Source organism: Lampetra planeri, chromosome 3 (genome assembly GCF_965212315.1).
Source record: "Lampetra planeri chromosome 3, kcLamPlan1.2.h2, whole genome shotgun sequence".
NCBI lineage: Eukaryota > Metazoa > Chordata > Hyperoartia > Petromyzontiformes > Petromyzontidae > Lampetra > Lampetra planeri.
The window spans coordinates 4,057,347-4,081,747 of NC_136109.1; the positions used below are offsets into that span (position 1 = coordinate 4,057,347).

The window sequence follows — 24,401 nt, forward strand, 5'->3', positions numbered from 1 at the left end:
CTCTCACTGTGTGTCAGTGCTCTCACTGTGTTTCAGCACTCTCACTGTGTGTCAGTGCTCTCACTGTGTGTCAGCACTCTCACTGTGTGTCAGTGCTCTCACTGTGTGTCAGTGCTCTCACTGTGTGTCAGTACTCTCACTGTGTGTCAGTGCTCTCACTGTGTTTCAGCACTCTCACTGTGTGTCAGTGCTCTCACTGTGTGTCAGTACTCTCACTGTGTGTCAGTGCTCTCACTGTGTTTCAGCACTCTCACTGTGTGTCAGTGCTCTCACTGTGTTTCAGCACTCTCACTGTGTGTCAGTACTCTCACTGTGTGTCAGCGCTCTCACTGTGTGTCAGTGCTCTCACTGTGTGTCAGTGCTCTCACTGTGTGTCAGTGCTCTCACTGTGTTTCAGCACTCTCACTGTGTGTCAGTACTCTCACTGTGTGTCAGCGCTCTCACTGTGTGTCAGTGCTCTCACTGTGTTTCAGCACTCTCACTGTGTGTCAGCACTCTCACTGTGTGTCAGTACTCTCACTGTGTTTCAGCACTCTCACTGTGTGTCAGCACTCTCACTGTATGTCAGTGCTCTCACTGTGTCAGTGCTCTCACTGTGTTTCAGCACTCTCACTGTGTGTCAGTGCTCTCACTGTGTGTCAGTGCTCTCACTGTGTGTCAGTGCTCTCACTGTGTCAGTGCTCTCACTGTGTTTCAGTACTCTCACTGTGTTTCAGCACTCTCACTGTGTGTCAGTGCTCTCACTGTGTTTCAGCGCTCTCACTGTGTCAGTGCTCTCACTGTGTTTCAGTACTCTCACTGTATGTCAGTGCTCTCACTGTGTCAGTGCTCTCACTGTGTTTCAGTACTCTCACTGTGTGTCAGTACTCTCACTGTGTGTCAGTGCTCTCACTGTGTTTCAGTACTCTCACTGTATGTCAGTGCTCTCACTGTGTGTCAGTACTATCACTGTGTTTCAGTATTCTCACTGTGTGTCAGTACTATCACTGTGTTTCAGCACTCTCACTGTGTGTCAGTTCTCTCACTGTGTGTCAGTGCTCTCACTGTGTTTCAGTACTCTCACTGTATGTCAGTGCTCTCACTGTGTGTCAGTACTCTCACTGTGTTTCAGTACTCTCACTGTATGTCAGTGCTCTCACTGTGTGTCAGTACTATCACTGTGTTTCAGTATTCTCACTGTGTGTCAGTACTATCACTGTGTTTCAGTACTCTCACTGTGTAAGTACTCTCACTGTGTGTCAGTACTATCACTGTGTGTCAGTACTATCACTATGTCTTTACTCTCACTGTGTGTCAGTATTATCACTGTGTGTCAGTACTCTCACTGTGGATCAGTACTATCACTGTGTTTCAGTACTCTCACTATGTCTTTACTCTCACTGTGTGTCAGTATTATCACTGCGTGTCAGCACTCTCACTGCATGTCAGTACTCTCACTGTGTCAGTACTCTCACTGTGTCAGTACTCTCACTGTGTCAGTACTCTCACTGTGTCAGTACTCTCACTGTGTCAGTTCTCACTGTGTCAGTACTCTCACCGTGCGTCAGTACTCTCACTGTGTCAGTACTCTCACTGTGTGTCAGTACTCTCGCTGAGTGTCAGTACTCTCGCTGTGTCAGCACTCTCACTGTGTCAGCACTCTCACTGTGTGTCAGCGCTCTCACTGTGTGTCAGTACTCTCACTGTGTCAGCACTCTCACTGTGTCAGCACTCTCACTGTGTCAGTACTCTCACTGTGTCAGTACTCTCACTGTGTGTCAGCACTCTCACTGTGTGTCAGCACTCTCACTGTGTGTCAGCACTCTCACTGTGTGTCAGCACTCTCACTGTGTCAGTACTCTCAATGTGTCAGTACTCTCACTGTGTCAGTACTCTCGCTGAGCGTCAGTACTCTCGCTGTGCGTCAGTACGCTCACTGTGCGTCAGCACTCTCACTGTGTGTCAGCACGCTCACTGTGGGTCAGTACTCTCACTGTGTCAGTACTCTCAATGTGTCAGTACTCTCACTGTGTCAGTACTCTCGCTGAGCGTCAGTACTCTCGCTGTGCGTCAGTACGCTCACTGTGCGTCAGCACTCTCACTGTGTGTCAGCACGCTCACTGTGGGTCAGTACTCTCACTGTGTCAGTACTCTCGCTGAGTGTCAGTACTCTCGCTGAGTGTCAGTACTCTCGCTGTGTGTCAGTACTCTCACTGTGTCAGTACTCTCGCTGAGTGTCAGTACTCTCGCTGAGTGTCAGTACTCTCGCTGTGTGTCAGTACTCTCGCTGTTTGTCAGTACTCTCACTGTGTCAGTACTCTCACTGTGTCAGCACTCTCACTGCATGTCAGAACTCTCACTGTGTGTCAGTGCTCTCACTGTGTGTCAGTGCTCTCACTGTGTGTCAGTACTCTCACTGTGTCAGCACTCTCACTGTGTGTCAGCACTCTCACTGTGTTTCAGCGCTCTCACTGTGTCAGCACTCTCACTGTGTCAGCGCTCTCACTGTGTCAGCACTCTCACTGTGTGTCAGTACTCTCACTGTGTGTCAGTACTCTCACTGCGTCAGCACTCTCACTGTGTCAGTACTCTCACTGTGTCAGCACTCTCACTGTGTCAGCACTCTCACTGTGTGTCAGTACTCTCACTGTGTGTCAGTACTCTCACTGCGTCAGTACTCTCACTGTCAGTACTCTCACTGTGTCAGTACTCTCACTGAGTGTCAGTACTCTCGCTGTGCGTCAGTACTCTCACTGTGTGTCAGCACTCTCACTGTGTCAGTACTCTCACTGTCAGTACTCACTGCGCGTCAGTACTCTCACTGTGTCAGTACTCTCACTGTGTGTCAGCACTCACTGTGTCAGTACTCTCGCTGAGTGTCAGTACTCTCGCTGTGCGTCAGTACTCTCACTGTGCGTCAGTACTCTCACTGTGTCAGTACTCTCACTGTGTCAGCACGCTCACTGTGTGTCAGTACTCTCACTGTGTCAGTACTCTCACTGTGTCAGTACTCTCACTGTGTCAGTACTTTCACTGTGTGTCAGCGCTCTCACTGTGTGTCAGTGCTCTCACTGTGTCAGTGCTCTCACTGTGTGTCAGTACTTTCAGTGTGTCAGTACTCTCACTGTGTGTCAGTGCTCTCACTGTGTGTCAGTGCTCTCACTGTGTGTCAGTGCTCTCACTGTGTGTCAGTACTCTCACTGTGTGTCAGTGCTCTCACTGTGTGTCAGTGCTCTCACTGTGTCAGTACTTTCAGTGTGTCAGTACTCTCACTGTGTGTCAGTGCTCTCACTGTGTGTCAGTACTCTCACTGTGTGTCAGTGCTCTCACTGTGTGTCAGCGCTCTCACTGTGTGTCAGCGCTCTCACTGTGTGTCAATACTCTCACTGTGTGTCAGTGCTCTCACTGTGTGTCAGTGCACTCACTGTGTGTCAGCGCTCTCACTGTGTGTCAGTACTCTCACTGTGTCAGCGCTCTCACTGTGTGTCAGCGCTCTCACTGTGTGTCAGTACTCTCACTGTGTGTCAGTACTCTCACTGTGTCAGCGCTCTCACTGTGTGTCAGCGCTCTCACTGTGTGTCAGTACTCTCACTGTGTCAGCGCTCTCACTGTGCGTCAGCGCTCTCACTGTGTGTCAGTACTCTCACTGTGTGTCAGTACTCTCACTGTGTCAGCGCTCTCACTGTGTGTCAGCGCTCTCACTGTGTGTCAGTACTCTCACTGTGCGTCAGCGCTCTCACTGTGTGTCAGCACTCTCACTGTGTGTCAGTTCTCTCACTGTGTGTCAGTACTCTCACTGTGTCAGCGCTCTCACTGTGTGTCAGTACTCTCACTGTGTGTCAGCACTCTCACTGTGTGTCAGCACTCTCACTGTGTGTCAGTGCTCTCACTGTGTTTCAGCACTCTCACTGTGTGTCAGTACTCTCACTGTGTGTCAGTACTCTCACTGTGTTTCAGCACTCTCACTGTGTGTCAGTACTCTCACTGTGTGTCAGTTCTCACACTGTGTGTCAGTACTCACTGTGTGTCAGTACTCTCACTGTGTGTCAGTGCTCTCACTGTGTCAGTACTTTCAGTGTGTAAGTACTCTCACTGTGTGTCAGTACTCACTATGTGTCAGTACTCTCACTGTGTCAGTACTCTCACTGCGTGTAAGTACTCTCACTGTGTGTCAGTACTCACTGTGTGTCAGTGCTCTCACTGTGTGTCAGTGCTCTCACTGTGTGTCAGTGCTCTCACTGTGCATCAGTACTCTCACTGTGTTAGTACTCTCACTGCGTGTCAGTACTCTCACTGCGTGTCAGTTCTCTCACTGCGTGTCAGTACTCTCACTGCGTGTCAGTACTCTCACTGTGTCAGTACTCTCACTGTGTGTCAGTACTCTGACTGCGTGTAAGTACTTTCACTGTGTGTCAGTACTCTCACTGTGTGTCAGTACTCTCACTGTGTGTCAGTACTCTCACTGTGTCAGTACTCACTGTGTGGCAGTACTCTCACTGTGTGTCAGTACTCACTGTGTGTCAGTACTCTCACTGTGTGTCAGTGCTCTCACTGTGTGTCAGTGCTCTCACTGTGTCAGTACTTTCAGTGTGTCAGTACTCTCACTGTGTGTCAGTGCTCTCACTGTGTGTCAGTGCTCTCACTGTGTCAGTACTTTCAGTGTGTCAGTACTCTCACTGTGTGTCAGTGCTCTCACTGTGTGTCAGTGCTCTCACTGTGTCAGTACTCACTGTGTGGCAGTACTCTCACTGTGTGTCAGTAGTCACTGTGTGGCAGTACTCTCACTGTGTGTCAGTACTCTCACTGTGCGTCAGTACTCTCACTGTGTGTCAGTACTCTCACTGTGTTTCAGTAGTCACTGTGTGGCAGTACTCTCACTGTGTGTCAGTGCTCTCACTGTGTGTCAGTACTCTCACTGTGTCAGTACTCACTGTGTGGCAGTACTCTCACTGTGTGTCAGTAGTCACTGTGTGGCAGTACTCTCACTGTGTGTCAGTACTCTCACTGTGTGTCAGTGTTCTCACTGTGTGTCAGTACTATCACTGTGTTTCAGCACTCTCACTGTGTGTCAGTGCTCTCACTGTGTGTCAGTGCTCTCACTGTGTGTCAGTACTATCACTGTGTTTCAGCACTCTCACTGTGTGTCAGTACTCTCACTGTGTGTCAGTGCTCTCACTGTGTGTCAGTACTATCACTGTGTTTCAGCACTCTCACTGTGTGTCAGTACTCTCACTGTGTGTCAGTACTCTCACTTTGTGTCAGTGCTCTCACTGTGTTTCAGTACTCTCACTGTATGTCAGTGCTCTCACTGTGTTTCAGTACTCTCACTGTATGTCAGTGCTCTCACTGTGTGTCAGTACTATCACTGTGTTTCAGTATTCTCACTGTGTGTCAGTACTATCACTGTGTTTCAGTACTCTCACTGTGTAAGTTCTCTCACTGTGTGTTAGTACTATCACTGTGTGTCAGTACTATCACTATGTCTTTACTCTCACTGTGTGTCAGTATTATCACTATGTGTCAGTACTCTCACTGTGGATCAGTACTATCACTGTGTTTCAGTACTCTCACTATGTCTTTACTCTCACTGTGTGTCAGTATTATCACTGCGTGTCAGTACTCTCACTGTGGATCAGTACTATCACTGCGTGTCAGCACTCTCACTGCGTGTCAGTACTCTCACTGTGTCAGCACTCTCACTGTGTCAGCACTCTCACTGTGTGTCAGCGCTCTCACTGTGTGTCAGTACTCTCACTGTGTCAGCACTCTCACTGTGTCAGCACTCTCACTGTGTCAGTACTCTCACTGTGTCAGTACTGTCACTGTGTCAGTACTCTCACTGTGTCAGCACTCTCACTGTGTGTCAGCACTCTCACTGTGTCAGTACTCTCAATGTGTCAGTACTCTCACTGTGTCAGTACTCTCGCTGAGCGTCAGTACTCTCGCTGTGCGTCAGTACTCTCACTGTGTCAGTACTCTCACTGTGTCAGCACGCTCACTGTGGGTCAGTACTCTCACTGTGTCAGTACTCTCACTGTGTCAGTACTCTCGCTGAGTGTCAGTATTCTCGCTGAGTGTCAGTACTCTCGCTGAGTGTCAGTACTCTCGCTGAGTGTCAGTACTCTCGCTGTGTGTCAGTACTCTCGCTGTTTGTCAGTACTCTCACTGTGTCAGCACTCTCACTGCGTGTCAGAACTCTCACTGTGTGTCAGTGCTCTCACTGTGTGTCAGTACTCTCACTGTGTCAGCACTCTCACTGTGTGTCAGCACTCTCACTGTGTCAGCACTCTCACTGTGTGTCAGCACTCTCACTGTGTTTCAGCGCTCTCACTGTGTGTCAGTACTCTCACTGTGTCAGCACTCTCACTGTGTCAGCGCTCTCACTGTGTGTCAGCACTCTCACTGTGTGTCAGTACTCTCACTGCGTCAGTACTCTCACTGTCAGTACTCTCACTGTGTCAGTACTCTCACTGAGTGTCAGTACTCTCGCTGTGCGTCAGTACTCTCACTGTGTGTCAGCACTCTCACTGTGTCAGTACTCTCACTGTGTCAGTACTCTCACTGTGCATCAGTACTCTCACTGTGTCCGTACTCTCACTGCGCGTCAGCACTCTCACTGTGTCAGTACTCTCACTGTGTGTCAGCACTCACTGTGTCAGTACTCTCGCTGAGTGTCAGTACTCTCGCTGTGCGTCAGTACTCTCACTGTGCGTCAGTACTCTCACTGTGCGTCAGTACTCTCACTGTCAGCACGCTCACTGTGTGTCAGTACTCTCACTGTGTCAGTACTCTCACTGTGTCAGTACTTTCAGTGTGTCAGTACTCTCACTGTGTGTCAGCGCTCTCACTGTGTGTCAGTGCTCTCACTGTGTCAGTACTCTCACTGTGTGTCAGTACTTTCAGTGTGTCAGTACTCTCACTGTGTGTCAGTATTCTCACTGTGTGTCAGTGCTCTCACTGTGTGTCAGTGCTCTCACTGTGTGTCAGTACTCTCACTGTGTCAGTGCTCTCACTGTGTGTTAGTACTCTCACTGTGTATCAGTGCTCTCACTGTGTGTCAGTGCTCTCACTGTGTCAGTACTTTCAGTGTGTCAGTACTCTCACTGTGTGTCAGTGCTCTCACTGTGTGTCAGTACTCTCACTGTGTGTCAGCGCTCTCACTGTGTGTCAGCGCTCTCACTGTGTGTCAGCGCTCTCACTGTGTGTCAGTGCACTCACTGTGTGTCAGCGCTCTCACTGTGTGTCAGTACTCTCACTGTGCGTCAGCGCTCTCACTGTGTGTCAGCACTCTCACTGTGTGTCAGTACTCTCACTGTGTGTCAGTACTCTCACTGTTAAATTTCGATTTAAAGCTTTCGTGACTGCAGGGATTCATCTTCTTGGTTTTTTCGGTAAAGTCACGTAGAAGGGAAGTAATAAAATAATAAAAATAAAACATAATAACTGTGTGTCAGTGCTCTCACTGTGTGTCAGTACTCTCACTGTGTGTCAGTACTCTCACTGTGTCAGTACTCTCACTGCGTGTCAGTACTCTCACTGCGTGTCAGTTCTCTCACTGCGTGTCAGTACTCTCACTGCGTGTCAGTACTCTCACTGTGTCAGTACTCTCACTGTGTGTCAGTACTCTCACTGCGTGTAAGTACTTTCACTGTGTGTCAGTACTCTCACTGCGTGTAAGTACTTTCACTGTGTGTCAGTACTCTCACTGTGTGTCAGTACTCTCACTGTGTGTCAGTACTCTCACTGTGTCAGTACTCACTGTGTGGCAGTACTCTCACTGTGTCAGTACTCACTGTGTGTCAGCGCTCTCACTGTGTGTCAGTACTCTCACTGTGTCAGTACTTTCAGTGTGTCAGTACTCTCACTGTGTGTCAGTGCTCTCACTGTGTGTCAGTGCTCTCACTGTGTCAGTACTCACTGTGTGGCAGTACTCTCACTGTGTGTCAGTACTCTCACTGTGTTTCAGCACTCTCACTGTGTGTCAGTGCTCTCACTGTGTGTCAGTACTCTCACTGTGTCAGTACTTTCAGTGTGTCAGTACTCTCACTGTGTGTCAGTGCTCTCACTGTGTGTCAGTGCTCTCACTGTGTCAGTACTCACTGTGTGTCAGTGCTCTCACTGTGTGTCAGTACTATCACTGTGTTTCAGCACTCTCACTGTGTGTCAGTGCTCTCACTGTGTGTCAGTACTCTCACTGTGTGTCAGTACTCTCACTGTGTCAGTACTCTCACTGCGTGTCAGTACTCTCACTGCGTGTCAGTTCTCTCACTGCGTGTCAGTACTCTCACTGCGTGTCAGTACTCTCACTGTGTGTCAGTACTCTCACTGCGTGTAAGTACTTTCACTGTGTGTCAGTACTCTCACTGTGTGTCACTACTCTCACTGTGTGTCAGTACTCACTGTGTGGCAGTACTCTCACTGTGTGTCAGTACTCACTGTGTGTCAGCGCTCTCACTGTGTGTCAGTACTCTCACTGTGTCAGTACTTTCAGTGTGTCAGTACTCTCACTGTGTCAGTGCTCTCACTGTGTGTCAGTGCTCTCACTGTGTTTCAGCACTCTCACTGTGTGTCAGTGCTCTCACTGTGTGTCAGTACTATCACTGTGTTTCAGCACTCTCACTGTGTGTCAGTGCTCTCACTGTGTGTCAGTACTCTCACTGTGTTTCAGCACTCTCACTGTGTGTCAGTGCTCTCACTGTGTGTCAGTACTATCACTGTGTTTCAGCACTCTCACTGTGTGTCAGTGCTCTCACTGTGTGTCAGTGCTCTCACTGTGTGTCAGTGCTCTCACTGTATGTCAGTGCTCTCACTGTGTGTCAGCACTCTCACTGTGTGTCAGTACTATCACTGTGTTCCAGCACTCTCACTGTATGTCAGTGCTCTCACTGTGTCAGTACTATCACTGTGTTTCAGTATTCTCACTGTGTGTCAGTACTATCACTGTGTTTCAGTACTCTCACTGTGTAAGTACTCTCACTGTGTGTCAGTACTATCACTGTGTGTCAGTACTATCACTATGTCTTTACTCTCACTGTGTGTCAGTATTATCACTGCGTGTCAGCACTCTCACTGCATGTCAGTACTCTCACTGTGTCAGTACTCTCACTGTGGATCAGTACTATCACTGCGTGTCAGCACTCTCACTGCGTGTCAGTACTCTCACTGTGTCAGTACTCTCACTGTGTCAGTACTCTCACTGTGTGTCAGTTCTCACACTGTGTCAGTACTCTCACTGTGTCAGTACTCTCACTGTGTCAGCACTCTCACTGTGTCAGCACTCTCACTGTGTCAGTACTCTCACTGTGTCAGTACTATCACTGTGTGTCAGCACTCTCACTGTGTCAGTACTCTCACTGTGTCAGTACTCTCACTGTGTCAGTACTCTCGCTGAGTGTCAGTACTCTCACTGTGCGTCAGTACTCTCACTGTGTCAATACTCTCGCTGAGTGTCAGTACTCTTGCTGAGTGTCAGTACTCTCACTGTGTCAGTACTCTCACTGTGTCAGCACTCTCACTGTGTGTCAGCACTCTCACTGTGTGTCAGTACTCTCACTGTGTCAGTACTCTCACTGTGTGTCAGCACTCTCAATGTGTCAGCACTCTCAATGTGTGTCAGCACTCTCACTGTGTGTCAGCACTCTCACTGCGTCAGTACTCTCACTGTGTCAGTACTCTCACTGTGTCAGTACTCTCGCTGAGTGTCAGTACTCTCACTGTGCGTCAGTACTCTCACTGTGTCAATACTCTCGCTGAGTGTCAGTACTCTTGCTGAGTGTCAGTACTCTCACTGTGTCAGTACTCTCACTGTGTGTCAGCACTCTCACTGTGTCAGTACTCTCACTGTGTCAGTACTCTCACTGTGTCAGTACTCTCACTGAGTGTCAGCACGCTCACTGTGTGTCAGTACTCTCACTGTGTCAGTGCTCTCACTGTGTCCGTACTCTCGCTGAGTGTCAGTACTCTCGCTGAGTGTCAGTACTCTCGCTGTGTGTCAGTACTCTCGCTGTTTGTCAGTACTCTCACTGTGTCAGTACTCTCGCTGAGTGTCAGTACTCTCGCTGTGTGTCAGTACTCTCGCTGTTTGTCAGTACTCTCACTGTGTCAGTGCTCTCACTGTGTCAGTACTCTCGCTGAGTGTCAGTACTCTCGCTGAGTGTCAGTACTCTCGCTGTGTGTCAGTACTCTCGCTGAGTGTCAGTACTCTCGCTGAGTGTCAGTACTCTCGCTGTGTCAGCACTCTCACTGCGTGTCAGTACTCTCACTGTGTTTCAGTACTCTCGCTGTGTCAGCACTCTCACTGTGTGTCAGCACTCTCACTGTGTGTCAGTACTCTCACTGTGTCAGTACTCTCACTGCGTGTCAGTACTCTCACTGTGTTTCAGTACTCACTATGTCAGCACTCTCACTGCATGTCAGTACTATCGATGTGTCAGTACTCTCACTCTGTTTCAGTACTCTCACTGTGTTTCAGTACTCTCACTGTGTTTCAGTACTATCTCTGTCTTTACTCTCACTGTGTGTCAGTACTCTCACTGTGTTTCAGTACTCTCACTGTGTGTCAGTACTCACTGGGTGTCAGCACTCTCACTGCGTGTCAGTACTCTTACTGTGTTTCAGTATTCTCACTGTGTGTCAGTACTATCACTGTGTTTCAGTACTCTCACTGTGTCAGTACTCTCACTGTGTTTCAGTACTCTCACTGTGGATCAGTACTATCACTGCGTGTCAGCACTCTCACTGCGTGTCAGTACTCTCACTGCGTGTAAGTACTCTCACTGTGTCAGTACTCTCACTGTGTCAGTACTCTCACTGTGTCAGTACTCTCACTGTGCGTCAGAACTCTCACCGTGCGTCAGTACTCTCACTGTGTCAGTACTCTCACTGTGTGTCAGTACTCTCGCTGAGTGTCAGTACTCTCGCTGTGTCAGCACTCTCGCTGTGTCAGCACTCTCACTGTGTCAGCACTCTCACTGTGTGTCAGCGCTCTCACTGTGTGTCAGTACTCTCACTGTGTCAGCACTCTCACTGTGTCAGCACTCTCACTGTGTCAGTACTCTCACTGTGTCAGTACTCTCGCTGTGCGTCAGTACTCTCACTGTGTCAGTACTCTCACTGTGTCAGCACGCTCACTGTGTGTCAGTACTCTCACTGTGTGTCAGTACTCTCACTGTGTGTCAGTACTCTCACTGCGTCAGTACTCTCACTGTCAGTACTCTCACTGTGTCAGTACTCTCACTGAGTGTCAGCACTCTCACTGTGTCAGCACTCTCACTGTGTGTCGGTACTCTCGCTGTGTCAGTACTCTCACTGCGTGTCAGTACTCTCACTGTGTTTCAGTACTCACTATGTCAGCACTCTCACTGCGTGTCAGTACTATCGATGTGTCAGTTCTCTCACTCTGTTTCAGTACTCTCACTGTGTTTCAGTACTCTCACTGTGTTTCAGTACTATCTCTGTCTTTACTCTCACTGTGTGTCAGTACACTCACTGGGTGTCAGTATTCTCACTGTGTGTCAGTACTATCACTGTGTTTCAGTACTCTCACTGTGTTTCAGTACTCTCACTGTGTTTCAGTACTATCTCTGTCTTTACTCTCACTGTGTGTCAGTACTCTCACTGTGTTTCAGTACTCTCACTGTCTGTCAGTACTCTCACTGGGTGTCAGCACTATCACTGCGTGTCAGTACTCTCACTGTGTTTCAGTATTCTCACTGTGTGTCAGTACTATCACTGTGTTTCAGTATTCTCACTGTGTGTCAGTACTCTCACTGTGTCAGTACTCTCACTGTGTGTCAGTACTCTCACTGTGTGTCAGTACTATCACTGTGTTTCAGTACTCTCACTGTGTCTTTACTCTCACTGTGTGTCAGTATTATCACTGTGTGTCAGTACTCTCACTGTGGATCAGTACTATCACTGCGTGTCAGCACTCTCACTGCGTGTCAGTACTCTCACTGCGTGTAAGTACTCTCACTGTGTCAGTACTCTCACTGTGTCAGTACTCTCACTGTGTCAGTTCTCACACTGTGTCAGCACTCTCATTGCGTGTCAGTACTCTCACTGCGTGTAAGTACTCTCACTGTGTCAGTACTCTCACTGTGCATCAGAACTCTCACCGTGCGTCAGTACTCTCACTGTGTCAGTACTCTCACTGTGTCAGTACTCTCGCTGAGTGTCAGTACTCTCGCTGTGTCAGCACTCTCACTGTGTCAGCACTCTCACTGTGTGTCAGCGCTCTCACTGTGTGTCAGTACTCTCACTGTGTCAGCACTCTCACTGTGTCAGCACTCTCACTGTGTCAGTACTCTCACTGTGTGTCAGCACTCTCACTGTGTTTCAGCGCTCTCACTGTGTGTCAGTGCTCTCACTGTGTGTCAGTACTCTCACTGTGTTTCAGCACTCTCACTGTGTGTCAGTGCTCTCACTGTGTGTCAGCACTCTCACTGTGTGTCAGCGCTCTCACTGTGTGTCAGTACTCTCACTGTGTCAGCACTCTCACTGTGTCAGCACTCTCACTGTGTCAGTACTCTCACTGTGTGTCAGCACTCTCACTGTGTTTCAGCGCTCTCACTGTGTGTCAGTGCTCTCACTGTGTTTCAGCACTCTCACTGTATGTCAGTGCTCTCACTGTGTTTCAGCACTCTCACTGTGTGTCAGTGCTCTCACTGTGTGTCAGTGCTCTCACTGTGTGTCAGTGCTCTCACTGTGTTTCAGCACTCTCACTGTGTGTCAGTACTATCACTATGTTTCAGTATTCTCACTGTGTGTCAGTGCTCTCACTGTGTGTCAGTGCTCTCACTGTGTGTCAGTGCTCTCACTGTGTTTCAGCACTCTCACTGTGTGTCAGTACTATCACTATGTTTCAGCACTCTCACTGTGTGTCAGTGCTCTCACTGTGTGTCAGTGCTCTCACTGTGTGTCAGTGCTCTCACTGTGTTTCAGCACTCTCACTGTATGTCAGTACTATCACTATGTTTCAGTATTCTCACTGTGTGTCAGTACTATCACTGTGTTTCAGTATTCTCACTGTGTGTCAGTACTATCACTGTGTTTCAGTACTCTCACTGTGTAAGTACTCTTACTGTGTGTCAGTACTATCACTGTGTGTCAGTACTATCACTATGTCTTTACTCTCACTGTGTGTCAGTATTATCACTGTGTGTCAGTACTCTCACTGTGGATCAGTACTATCACTGTGTTTCAGTACTCTCACTATGTCTTTACTCTCACTGTGGATCAGTACTATCACTGCGTGTCAGCACTCTCACTGCGTGTCAGTACTCTCACTGTGTCAGTACTCTCACTGTGTCAGTACTCTCACTGTGTGTCAGTTCTCACACTGTGTCAGTACTCTCACTGTGTCAGTACTCTCACTGTGTCAGCACTCTCACTGTGTCAGTACTCTCACTGTGTCAGTACTATCACTGTGTGTCAGCACTCTTACTGTGTGTCAGCACTCTCACTGTGTGTCAGCACTCTCACTGTGTCAGTACTCTCACTGTGTCAGTACTCTCACTGTGTCAGTACTCTCGCTGAGTGTCAGTACTCTCGCTGTGCGTCAGTACTCTCACTGTGTCAATACTCTCGCTGAGTGTCAGTACTCTTGCTGAGTGTCAGTACTCTCACTGTGTCAGTACTCTCACTGTGTCAGCACTCTCACTGTGTCAGTACTCTCACTGTGTCAGTACTCTCACTGTGTCCGTACTCTCGCTGAGTGTCAGTACTCTCGCTGAGTGTCAGTACTCTCGCTGTGTGTCAGTACTCTCGCTGTTTGTCAGTACTCTCACTGTGTCAGTACTCTCGCTGAGTGTCAGTACTCTCGCTGTGTGTCAGTACTCTCGCTGTTTGTCAGTACTCTCACTGTGTCAGTGCTCTCACTGTGTCCGTACTCTCGCTGAGTGTCAGTACTCTCGCTGAGTGTCAGTACTCTCGCTGTGTGTCAGTACTCTCGCTGAGTGTCAGTACTCTCGCTGTGTCAGCACTCTCACTGTGTGTCAGTACTCTCACTGTGTCAGTACTCTCACTGCGTGTCAGTACTCTCACTGTGTTTCAGTACTCACTATGTCAGCACTCTCACTGCGTGTCAGTACTATCGATGTGTCAGTACTCTCACTCTGTTTCAGTACTCTCACTGTGTTTCAGTACTATCTCTGTCTTTACTCTCACTGTGTGTCAGTACTCTCACTGTGTTTCAGTACTCTCACTGTGTGTCAGTACTCACTGGGTGTCAGCACTCTCACTGCGTGTCAGTACTCTTACTGTGTTTCAGTATTCTCACTGTGTGTCAGTACTATCACTGTGTTTCAGTACTCTCACTGTGTCAGTACTCTCACTGTGTTTCAGTACTCTCACTGTGTGTCAGTACTCACTGGGTGTCAGCACTCTCACTGCATGTCAGTACTCTCACTGCGTGTAAGTACTCTCACTGTGTCAGTACTCTCACTGTGTCAGTACCCTCACTGTGTCAGAACTCTCACCGTGCGTCAGTACTCTCACTGTGTGTCAGTACTCTCGCTGAGTGTCAGTACTCTCGCTGTGTCAGTACTCTCGCTGTGTCAGCACTCTCGCTGTGTCAGCACTCTCACTGTGTCAGCACTCTCACTGTGTGTCAGCGCTCTCACTGTGTGTCAGTGCTCTCACTGTGTCAGCACTCTCACTGTGTCAGCACTCTCACTGTGTCAGTACTCTCACTGTGTCAGTACTCTCGCTGTGCGTCAGTACTCTCACTGTGTCAGTACTCTCACTGTGTCAGCACGCTCACTGTGTGTCAGTACTCTCACTGTGTGTCAGTACTCTCACTGTGTGTCAGTACTCTCACTGCGTCAGTACTCTCACTGCGTCAGTACTCTCACTGTGTCAGTACTCTCACTGAGTGTCAGCACTCTCACTGTGTCAGCACTCTCACTGTGTGTCGGTACTCTCGCTGTGTCAGTACTCTCACTGCGTGTCAGTACTCTCACTGTGTTTCAGTACTCACTATGTCAGCACTCTCACTGCGTGTCAGTACTATCGATGTGTCAGTTCTCTCACTCTGTTTCAGTACTCTCACTGTGTTTCAGTACTATCTCTGTCTTTACTCTCACTGTGTGTCAGTACACTCACTGGGTGTCAGTATTCTCACTGTGTGTCAGTACTATCACTGTGTTTCAGTACTCTCACTGTGTTTCAGTACTCTCACTGTGTTTCAGTACTATCTCTGTCTTTACTTTCACTGTGTGTCAGTACTCTCACTGTGTTTCAGTACTCTCACTGTGTGTCAGTACTCTCACTGGGTGTCAGCACTCTCACTGCGTGTCAGTACTCTCACTGTGTTTCAGTATTCTCACTGTGTGTCAGTACTATCACTGTGTTTCAGTATTCTCACTGTGTGTCAGTACTCTCACTGTGTCAGTACTCTCACTGTGTGTCAGTACTCTCACTGTGTGTCAGTACTATCACTGTGTTTCAGTACTCTCACTGTGTCTTTACTCTCACTGTGTGTCAGTATTATCACTGTGTGTCAGTACTCTCACTGTGGATCAGTACTATCACTGCGTGTCAGCACTCTCACTGCGTGTCAGTACTCTCACTGCGTGTAAGTACTCTCACTGTGTCAGTACTCTCACTGTGTCAGTACTCTCGCTGAGTGTCAGTACTCTCGCTGTGCGTCAGTACTCTCACTGTGTCAATACTCTCGCTGAGTGTCAGTACTCTCGCTGAGTGTCAGTACTCTCACTGTGTCAGTACTCTCACTGTGTCAGTACTCTCACTGTGTGTCAGCACTCTCACTGTGTCAGTACTCTCACTGTGTCAGTACTCTCGCTGAGTGTCAGTACTCTCGCTGAGTGTCAGTACTCTCACTGTGTCAGTACTCTCACTATGTCAGTACTCTCGCTGAGTGTCAGTACTCTCACTGTGTCAGTACTCTCGCTGAGTGTCAGTACTCTCGCTGAGTGTCAGTACTTTCACTGTGTCAGCACTCTCACTGTGTCAGTACTCTCACTGTGTCAGTACTCTCGCTGTGTGTCAGTACTCTCACTGTGTCAGTACTCTCGCTGAGTGTCAGTACTCTCAGTGTCAGTACTCTCACTGTGTCAGCACTCTCACTGTGTCAGTACTCTCACTGTGTCAGTACTCATCTTCTTGGTTCTTTCGGTAAAGTCACGTAGAAGGGAAGTAATAAAATAATAAAAATAAAACATAATAAAACAATTCTCACGACGTTTCGGCCACAACGCAAGCAGCCATCCTCAGGCGAAGAATGAAACACCCCAAGCTTGGAGCGTATATTTAAGCTGGGTTAGAGGGGGGGGGGAGGTGGGAAGAAGAGCGCCTAAACAAAATAATTTGCATATCAAGAGGAATTCAGCATATGGAAAATGCGTAGGAGGTGGGCGGGGGGGGTTCCAAATCAATACTATGCCCGTGCATTATGCAGGATTAGCAGCATCAAAGGGGGGGGGGGAAGGGGGGGAGCATTAACAAAGGAAAGGAATGTTAATAGTATGTAGCTGTAGTTACTAAACAACCACGTAAAAAACTACAGTATAAACTGCATGACAAACTAAAGTATAAACTACATAGCATCATCAGTAAACTTACTATACTCTACAATAAGCTGAGTTACTAACAGTAAGTAATACATGAAAAATTCTACGTTGTAAAAAATTATATAATATGCTTCCATCTAAACTTTATTCTCTTACATCACACGCGTCTATACCGTACTATATACTTCCATAGGCAAAACCAACATTAAATTACATACTGTATTGCTATAAACCACCCTATACCTTATACATTTTTAATATAACACTATGTATTATTCTACCCACCCTAATGTGTATCAAAATGGTTTATTACGTCCTTCCAGTGATTGCTAAGCCAGAATCCATCTTCTCGGTTAAAATTGTCTCTGTGTTTGTAAATGTGGATCGCCTCATGTACGAATCTCTCATGATAGCCAGATGGCTTGCAGAGAACCTCTGTCTTGGAGAAGTCAATGTCATGTGAGCCCACTGAGTTGTAACAGTGATCTGCCACGGCTGAGGTGTTTGTCCTACAGTGTTTCAGGTCAGCTTTATGTTCACGGATGCGGTCCGAGACATGTCGTTTGGTTTCCCCAATGTAACTGCTACCACAGAGGCAACTTAGTTTGTAGACACCAGGGTACTGTATGTCTGGAACCACATCTTTTACAGACGGTACCAGATCACGGATTTTATGTACTGTGTTGAATCGGACCTGGATCTTGTGTTTAATCAGGATTTTGGAGATCTTTTTTGTGACCCCAGCAATGTAGGGTAAGGTGATGGTCTTGAAAGGCTCCTCAACAGGATCCTTCTTGGTGGTTGGAGTGATGGCTTTGCGGATTGTGTAGTCGGAGTAACCATTAGCCTTAAGAGCTTGGCGTACGTGTTTGAGTTCACTGGAAATGTGTTCATGGTCGGAGATGCATTGGGCTCTATGATATAGAGTCTTGATGAGGGAATTCTTCTGGGATGGATGGTGGTGGGAATCCGGTTTTAGATAAGCATCCGTGTGGGTGGCTTTCCTGTAGACAGAGTGGCTCATTGAACCATCAGGTCTCCTTTTGATTAGGACATCCAAAAAGGGTAGCTTGCCATCATTTTCGACTTCCATGGTGAATCTGATGGCTGGGTGTATGGAATTGATATGGTCGAGAAATTGGTCTAGAGCAGGCCGGCCATGTGGCCAGATGACAAAAGTGTCGTCTACGTACCTCTTCCATAAGGTCGGGCGTAGAGTGGCAGTCTGGATGGCGTCCGTCTCAAATTTCTCCATGAAGATGTTGGCTACAACCGGAGATAAGGGGGAGCCCATTGGGGTGCCCTCAATTTGCTTGTAGAAGGTTCCATTCCAGGTGAAGTATGTATTGGTTAAGCAGTGTCTCACCAGGGGGGGTACCCCAGCATTCAGTCCTTGATGAACCAAGTCTTCAATGATTGCGATGGTGTCAGGCACAGGCACCTTGGTGAACAAGGAAACCACATCAAAACTGACAAGCAGGTCGTCTGGGGACAGGGCAATCCCCTTGATTGTTGATACCAGGTCAGTAGAGTTTAGTACTGCAGAGGTGGTTTTTCCAGTGAAAGGCCGTAGGATTTCGGACAAAAAACGAGCCAGTTTGTAAGTCGGGGAGTTGATAGTAGAGACAATGGGACGAAGAGGTGTATCTTCTTTATGTATCTTTGGCAAGCCGTACAATCTTGGTGGCCTGGCTGCAGAAGGTTTCAACGAGAACTGTTTGGTCTGATCAATTAATGCGGTTGAAGCAGAAATGATGTTGTTGGTTTTGGAGACGAGGCTGTTGGTGGGGTCTCTTTTTATTTTTGTATAGCTGCCATCGGTGAGTAGTTCTTGAATTTTGTTGTTGTATTCTATTTTGTCCATGATGACAGTGGCATTGCCTTTGTCGGCTGAGAGGATGACAATGTCATCCCTCTTTTTTAATTGAGCTAATTCAAAACGCTCATCTTTGCTGATGTTGCTAGCTGGCATCTTAGCGTTTTTGAGGGTTACAGAGATTTCCGATCTTGCTACGTCTGCAGCGATGTGACTCAAGCCCTTGAGAGCTACATCTACTCGAGCAATTATATCATTAACTGGTATGTGTCTAGGTGTGACTGCAAAGTTTAGTCCTTTAGCTAAAACGGATTTCAAACCTTCAGAAATAGGACTGTTACTGCGATTAATTACGACTTTGTTAACATCTAGCTTTTCAATGTGTGGGTCTGGTTTCTTGTTTGAGAGGCGGTTGAATTTGGAAATCAAGTTGTCCTTACATTTAGTCGACATAGCGGCAGCTGAAGAGGCAGTCATTTTTTCCACATGTTCCCAATCCGATGTGGACATTGTTGCACTCAAGGATAAGTGTGATTTGTAGAGTGTCTTGTCTACAAATCACACTTATCCTTGAGTGCAACAATGTCCACATCGGATTGGGAACATGTGGAAAAAATGACTGCCTCTTCAGCTGCCGCTATGTCGACTAAATGTAAGGACAACTTGATTTCCAAATTCAACCGCCTCTCAAACAAGAAACCGGACCCACACATTGAAAAGCTAGATGTTAACAAAGTCGTAATTAATCGCAGTAACAGTCCTATTTCTGAAGGTTTGAAATCCGTTTTAGCTAAAGGACTAAACTTTGCAGTCACACCTAGACACATACCAGTTAATGATATAATTGCTCGAGTAGATGTAGCTCTCAAGGGCTTGAGTCACATCGCTGCAGACGTAGCAAGATCGGAAATCTCTGTAACCCTCAAAAACGCTAAGATGCCAGCTAGCAACATCAGCAAAGATGAGCGTTTTGAATTAGCTCAATTAAAAAAGAGGGATGACATTGTCATCCTCTCAGCCGACAAAGGCAATGCCACTGTCATCATGGACAAAATAGAATACAACAACAAAATTCAAGAACTACTCACCGATGGCAGCTATACAAAAATAAAAAGAGACCCCACCAACAGCCTCGTCTCCAAAACCAACAACATCATTTCTGCTTCAACCGCATTAATTGATCAGACCAAACAGTTCTCGTTGAAACCTTCTGCAGCCAGGCCACCAAGATTGTACGGCTTGCCAAAGATACATAAAGAAGATACACCTCTTCGTCCCATTGTCTCTACTATCAACTCCCCGACTTACAAACTGGCTCGTTTTTTGTCCGAAATCCTACGGCCTTTCACTGGAAAAACCACCTCTGCAGTACTAAACTCTACTGACCTGGTATCAACAATCAAGGGGATTGCCCTGTCCCCAGACGACCTGCTTGTCAGTTTTGATGTGGTTTCCTTGTTCACCAAGGTGCCTGTGCCTGACACCATCGCAATCATTGAAGACTTGGTTCATCAAGGACTGAATGCTGGGGTACCCCCCCTGGTGAGACACTGCTTAACCAATACATACTTCACCTGGAATGGAACCTTCTACAAGCAAATTGAGGGCACCCCAATGGGCTCCCCCTTATCTCCGGTTGTAGCCAACATCTTCATGGAGAAATTTGAGACGGACGCCATCCAGACTGCCACTCTACGCCCGACCTTATGGAAGAGGTACGTAGACGACACTTTTGTCATCTGGCCACATGGCCGGCCTGCTCTAGACCAATTTCTCGACCATATCAATTCCATACACCCAGCCATCAGATTCACCATGGAAGTCGAAAATGATGGCAAGCTACCCTTTTTGGATGTCCTAATCAAAAGGAGACCTGATGGTTCAATGAGCCACTCTGTCTACAGGAAAGCCACCCACACGGATGCTTATCTAAAACCGGATTCCCACCACCATCCATCCCAGAAGAATTCCCTCATCAAGACTCTATATCATAGAGCCCAATGCATCTCCGACCATGAACACATTTCCAGTGAACTCAAACACGTACGCCAAGCTCTTAAGGCTAATGGTTACTCCGACTACACAATCCGCAAAGCCATCACTCCAACCACCAAGAAGGATCCTGTTGAGGAGCCTTTCAAGACCATCACCTTACCCTACATTGCTGGGGTCACAAAAAAGATCTCCAAAATCCTGATTAAACACAAGATCCAGGTCCGATTCAACACAGTACATAAAATCCGTGATCTGGTACCGTCTGTAAAAGATGTGGTTCCAGACATACAGTACCCTGGTGTCTACAAACTAAGTTGCCTCTGTGGTAGCAGTTACATTGGGGAAACCAAACGACATGTCTCGGACCGCATCCGTGAACATAAAGCTGACCTGAAACACTGTAGGACAAACACCTCAGCCGTGGCAGATCACTGTTACAACTCAGTGGGCTCACATGACATTGACTTCTCCAAGACAGAGGTTCTCTGCAAGCCATCTGGCTATCATGAGAGATTCGTACATGAGGCGATCCACATTTACAAACACAGAGACAATTTTAACCGAGAAGATGGATTCTGGCTTAGCAATCACTGGAAGGACGTAATAAACCATTTTGATACACATTAGGGTGGGTAGAATAATACATAGTGTTATATTAAAAATGTATAAGGTATAGGGTGGTTTATAGCAATACAGTATGTAATTTAATGTTGGTTTTGCCTATGGAAGTATATAGTACGGTATAGACGCGTGTGATGTAAGAGAATAAAGTTTAGATGGAAGCATATTATATAATTTTTTACAACGTAGAATTTTTCATGTATTACTTACTGTTAGTAACTCAGCTTATTGTAGAGTATAGTAAGTTTACTGATGATGCTATGTAGTTTATACTTTAGTTTGTCATGCAGTTTATACTGTAGTTTTTTACGTGGTTGTTTAGTAACTACAGCTACATACTATTAACATTCCTTTCCTTTGTTAATGCTCCCCCCCTTCCCCCCCCCCCCCTTTGATGCTGCTAATCCTGCATAATGCACGGGCATAGTATTGATTTGGAACCCCCCCCGCCCACCTCCTACGCATTTTCCATATGCTGAATTCCTCTTGATATGCAAATTATTTTGTTTAGGCGCTCTTCTTCCCACCTCCCCCCCCCTCTAACCCAGCTTAAATATACGCTCCAAGCTTGGGGTGTTTCATTCTTCGCCTGAGGATGGCTGCTTGCGTTGTGGCCGAAACGTCGTGAGAATTGTTTTATTATGTTTTATTTTTATTATTTTATTACTTCCCTTCTACGTGACTTTACCGAAAGAACCAAGAAGATGAATCCCTGCAGTCACGAAAGCTTTAAATCGAAATGTGTCAGTACTCTCGCTGTGTGTCAGTACTCTCACTGTGTCAGTACTCTCGCTGAGTGTCAGTACTCTCACTGTGTCAGTACTCTCACTGTGTGTCAGTACTCTCACCGTGTCAGCACTCTCACTGTGTGTCAGCACTCTCACTGTCAGTACTCTCACTGTGTCAGCACTCTCACTTTGTGTCGGTACTCTCACTGTGTGTCAGTACTCTCACTGTGTCAGCACTCTCACAGTGTGTCAGCACTCTCACTGTGTGTCAGTACTGTCACTGTGTGGCAGTACTCTCACTGCGTGTCAGCCATCTCATTGTATCTTCACCCTCTCTGTGTCCACACAACAAAGGTGCAGCCTTGCAATTGCGTGTTCGTGCCACTGCTGGCGTTAGGACCTCCACGAGCTCGGAGCTCTTGTGGGTGTTTGGTCTCCTCTTCCACGGTGAAGACATCGTGGAGTGGGTTGGCCCCCACCACATGCGACCTGCCACCTGTCCTTCATGCCGAATGTTTCTAAACGTCGAGGGAATAACCGGAGGACCCGGAGAAAAATCCACGCGACCACCAACTACGGGGAGAACATCCAAACTCCAAATATACAACAGGTGTCTAGGTTGGGATAGAACCCACGACCTCCTGTATACCAGGCGAGGTATCTAATATATCGCCACCATGTCTAGATGTTTCGATTTAAAGCTTTCGTGACTGCAGGGATTCATCTTCTTGGTTCTTTCGGTAAAGTCACGTAGAAGGGAAGTAATAAAATAATAAAAATAAAACATAATAAAACAATTCTCACGACGTTTCGGCCACAACGCAAGCAGCCGTCCTCAGGCGAAGAATGAGACATTATCAAGCTAGGAGCTTATATAGGTGTAGCGAGGAGGAGCGCCTTAACAAAAGAATGTGCATATGAAGAGGAATTTAGCATACCAATGGGCAATGCGTAGGAGGTGGGCGGAGGGGTTTCAAAGTTCCATTATGCCCATGCATTATGCAGGGTCAACAGCACCACGGGGGGGCGCAAGGAACAGCGTTAATAAAGGAAAGGAATGTTAATGATATGTAGCTGCATTTACCAAACAACCATGTAGAAAACCAAAGTAAAAAACTACATAAAAAACTAAAATATAAACTGATACTTACTATACTCTACAATTCTTACGACGTAGAATTGTAATTTATTATTTGTTGTTAGTAACTCAGTATAGTAAGTATCAGTTTATATTTTAGTTTTTTATGTAGTTTTTTACTTTGGTTTTCTACATGGTTGTTTGGTAAATGCAGCTACATATCATTAACATTCCTTTCCTTTATTAACGCTGTTCCTTGCGCCCCCCCGTGGTGCTGTTGACCCTGCATAATGCATGGGCATAATGGGACTTTGAAACCCCTCCGCCCACCTCCTACGCATTGCCCATTGGTATGCTAAATTCCTCTTCATATGCACATTCTTTTGTTAAGGCGCTCCTTCTCGCTACACCTATATAAGCTCCAAGCTTGATAATGTCTCATTCTTCGCCTGAGGACGGCTGCTTGCGTTGTGGCCGAAACGTCGTGAGAATTGTTTTATTATGTTTTATTTTTATTATTTTATTACTTCCCTTCTACGTGACTTTACCGAAAGAACCAAGAAGATGTCTAGATGTATTTAACGTCTCACCACGTTGTAGTCTAAGGATGCTCCACATCAGTATTCACTGTATATCAGTACATAGTGTGTCAATATTTGCTTTATGTCAGCATTGACTGTGACTACTCACACTGTCATTGCACACCATGTGTCAGTACATCAGTATTATTGTCAGTCCTCAATGTTTGGCAGTACTCACACTGTCAGTAGTCACACTGTGCCATTATTCACTTCATGTCAGTAAACACTGTTTCATCACTGCCACTGTATCAGGACTCACCGTTTCATTCCTCACACTATGCTAGTACTCACTGTGTCTAAGTAAGCACTGTCAGAACTCACTCATTACTACTCATTGTGTGTCAGAGCGAACTCGTGTCAGCACTCACTGCGTGTCGGTGGTGCATCAGCCAGTCATCTCAGTCAGTCAACCCAAGGCACCTGGGTCTGTCCTGTGACCTCCTGCCAGCGGGCGTTTGACACTTGACGTGTCCTTAAGGTGCACAGAGCCTGGCACAAGCGCCGTGATAACGTCACCGCCACATAGTGGCAAATGCCGGTTGTTGTGTGTCAGCAGTGCAAATGTGCAGCCCTCCAATTTCTTGCTCATGCCACTGCTGGCGGAATGCCCTCCACTCGATGGAGCTCTCTTCCACGGTGACCAGTTATCTTGGAGTAGGCTAGCGTACCCATACTTTACCCCATCATACACGACCTGCTGATCAACTAACTCGGTCTCAGTAATCACTGTCAGATCTCCCTGTGTGCCTCTGCCAGGTGAAGGATCTAGGAACCTGATCTGTGCGATGCGAGGAGCTGGAGGGCTCGATTGCATCAGCCGCTCTGAAACCGCTCTGTGGTGGGGCTACGCGCGCCGCGCACGATCGCACAGCCCTCGGAGCTGTGGCTCCCGCCATTCACACTCCGCATCGCGTGAAGCCCTCTCACTGACAGCGGTCTCTCCCTCTCCTCTATGAACAAGTCACATGCTCACTATGTGAGCCTCACCTACACATGCATTACTCACACACATGACTGAATATATTGCACATTACACGATTGAATTGCATTTTTTCATTAGCTGTAATCAATGGC

The 24,401-nt window shown here is 47.3% G+C and overlaps 1 protein-coding gene across 3 annotated transcripts in view; it reads right to left on the reverse strand.

Moving 5' to 3' along the window:
* The window catches only part of LOC144736680 (uncharacterized), an 828,508-nt gene that overhangs the window by 495,627 nt on the left and 308,480 nt on the right, over positions 1–24,401 (reverse strand). The gene's annotated exons all lie outside the window — the stretch shown is intronic.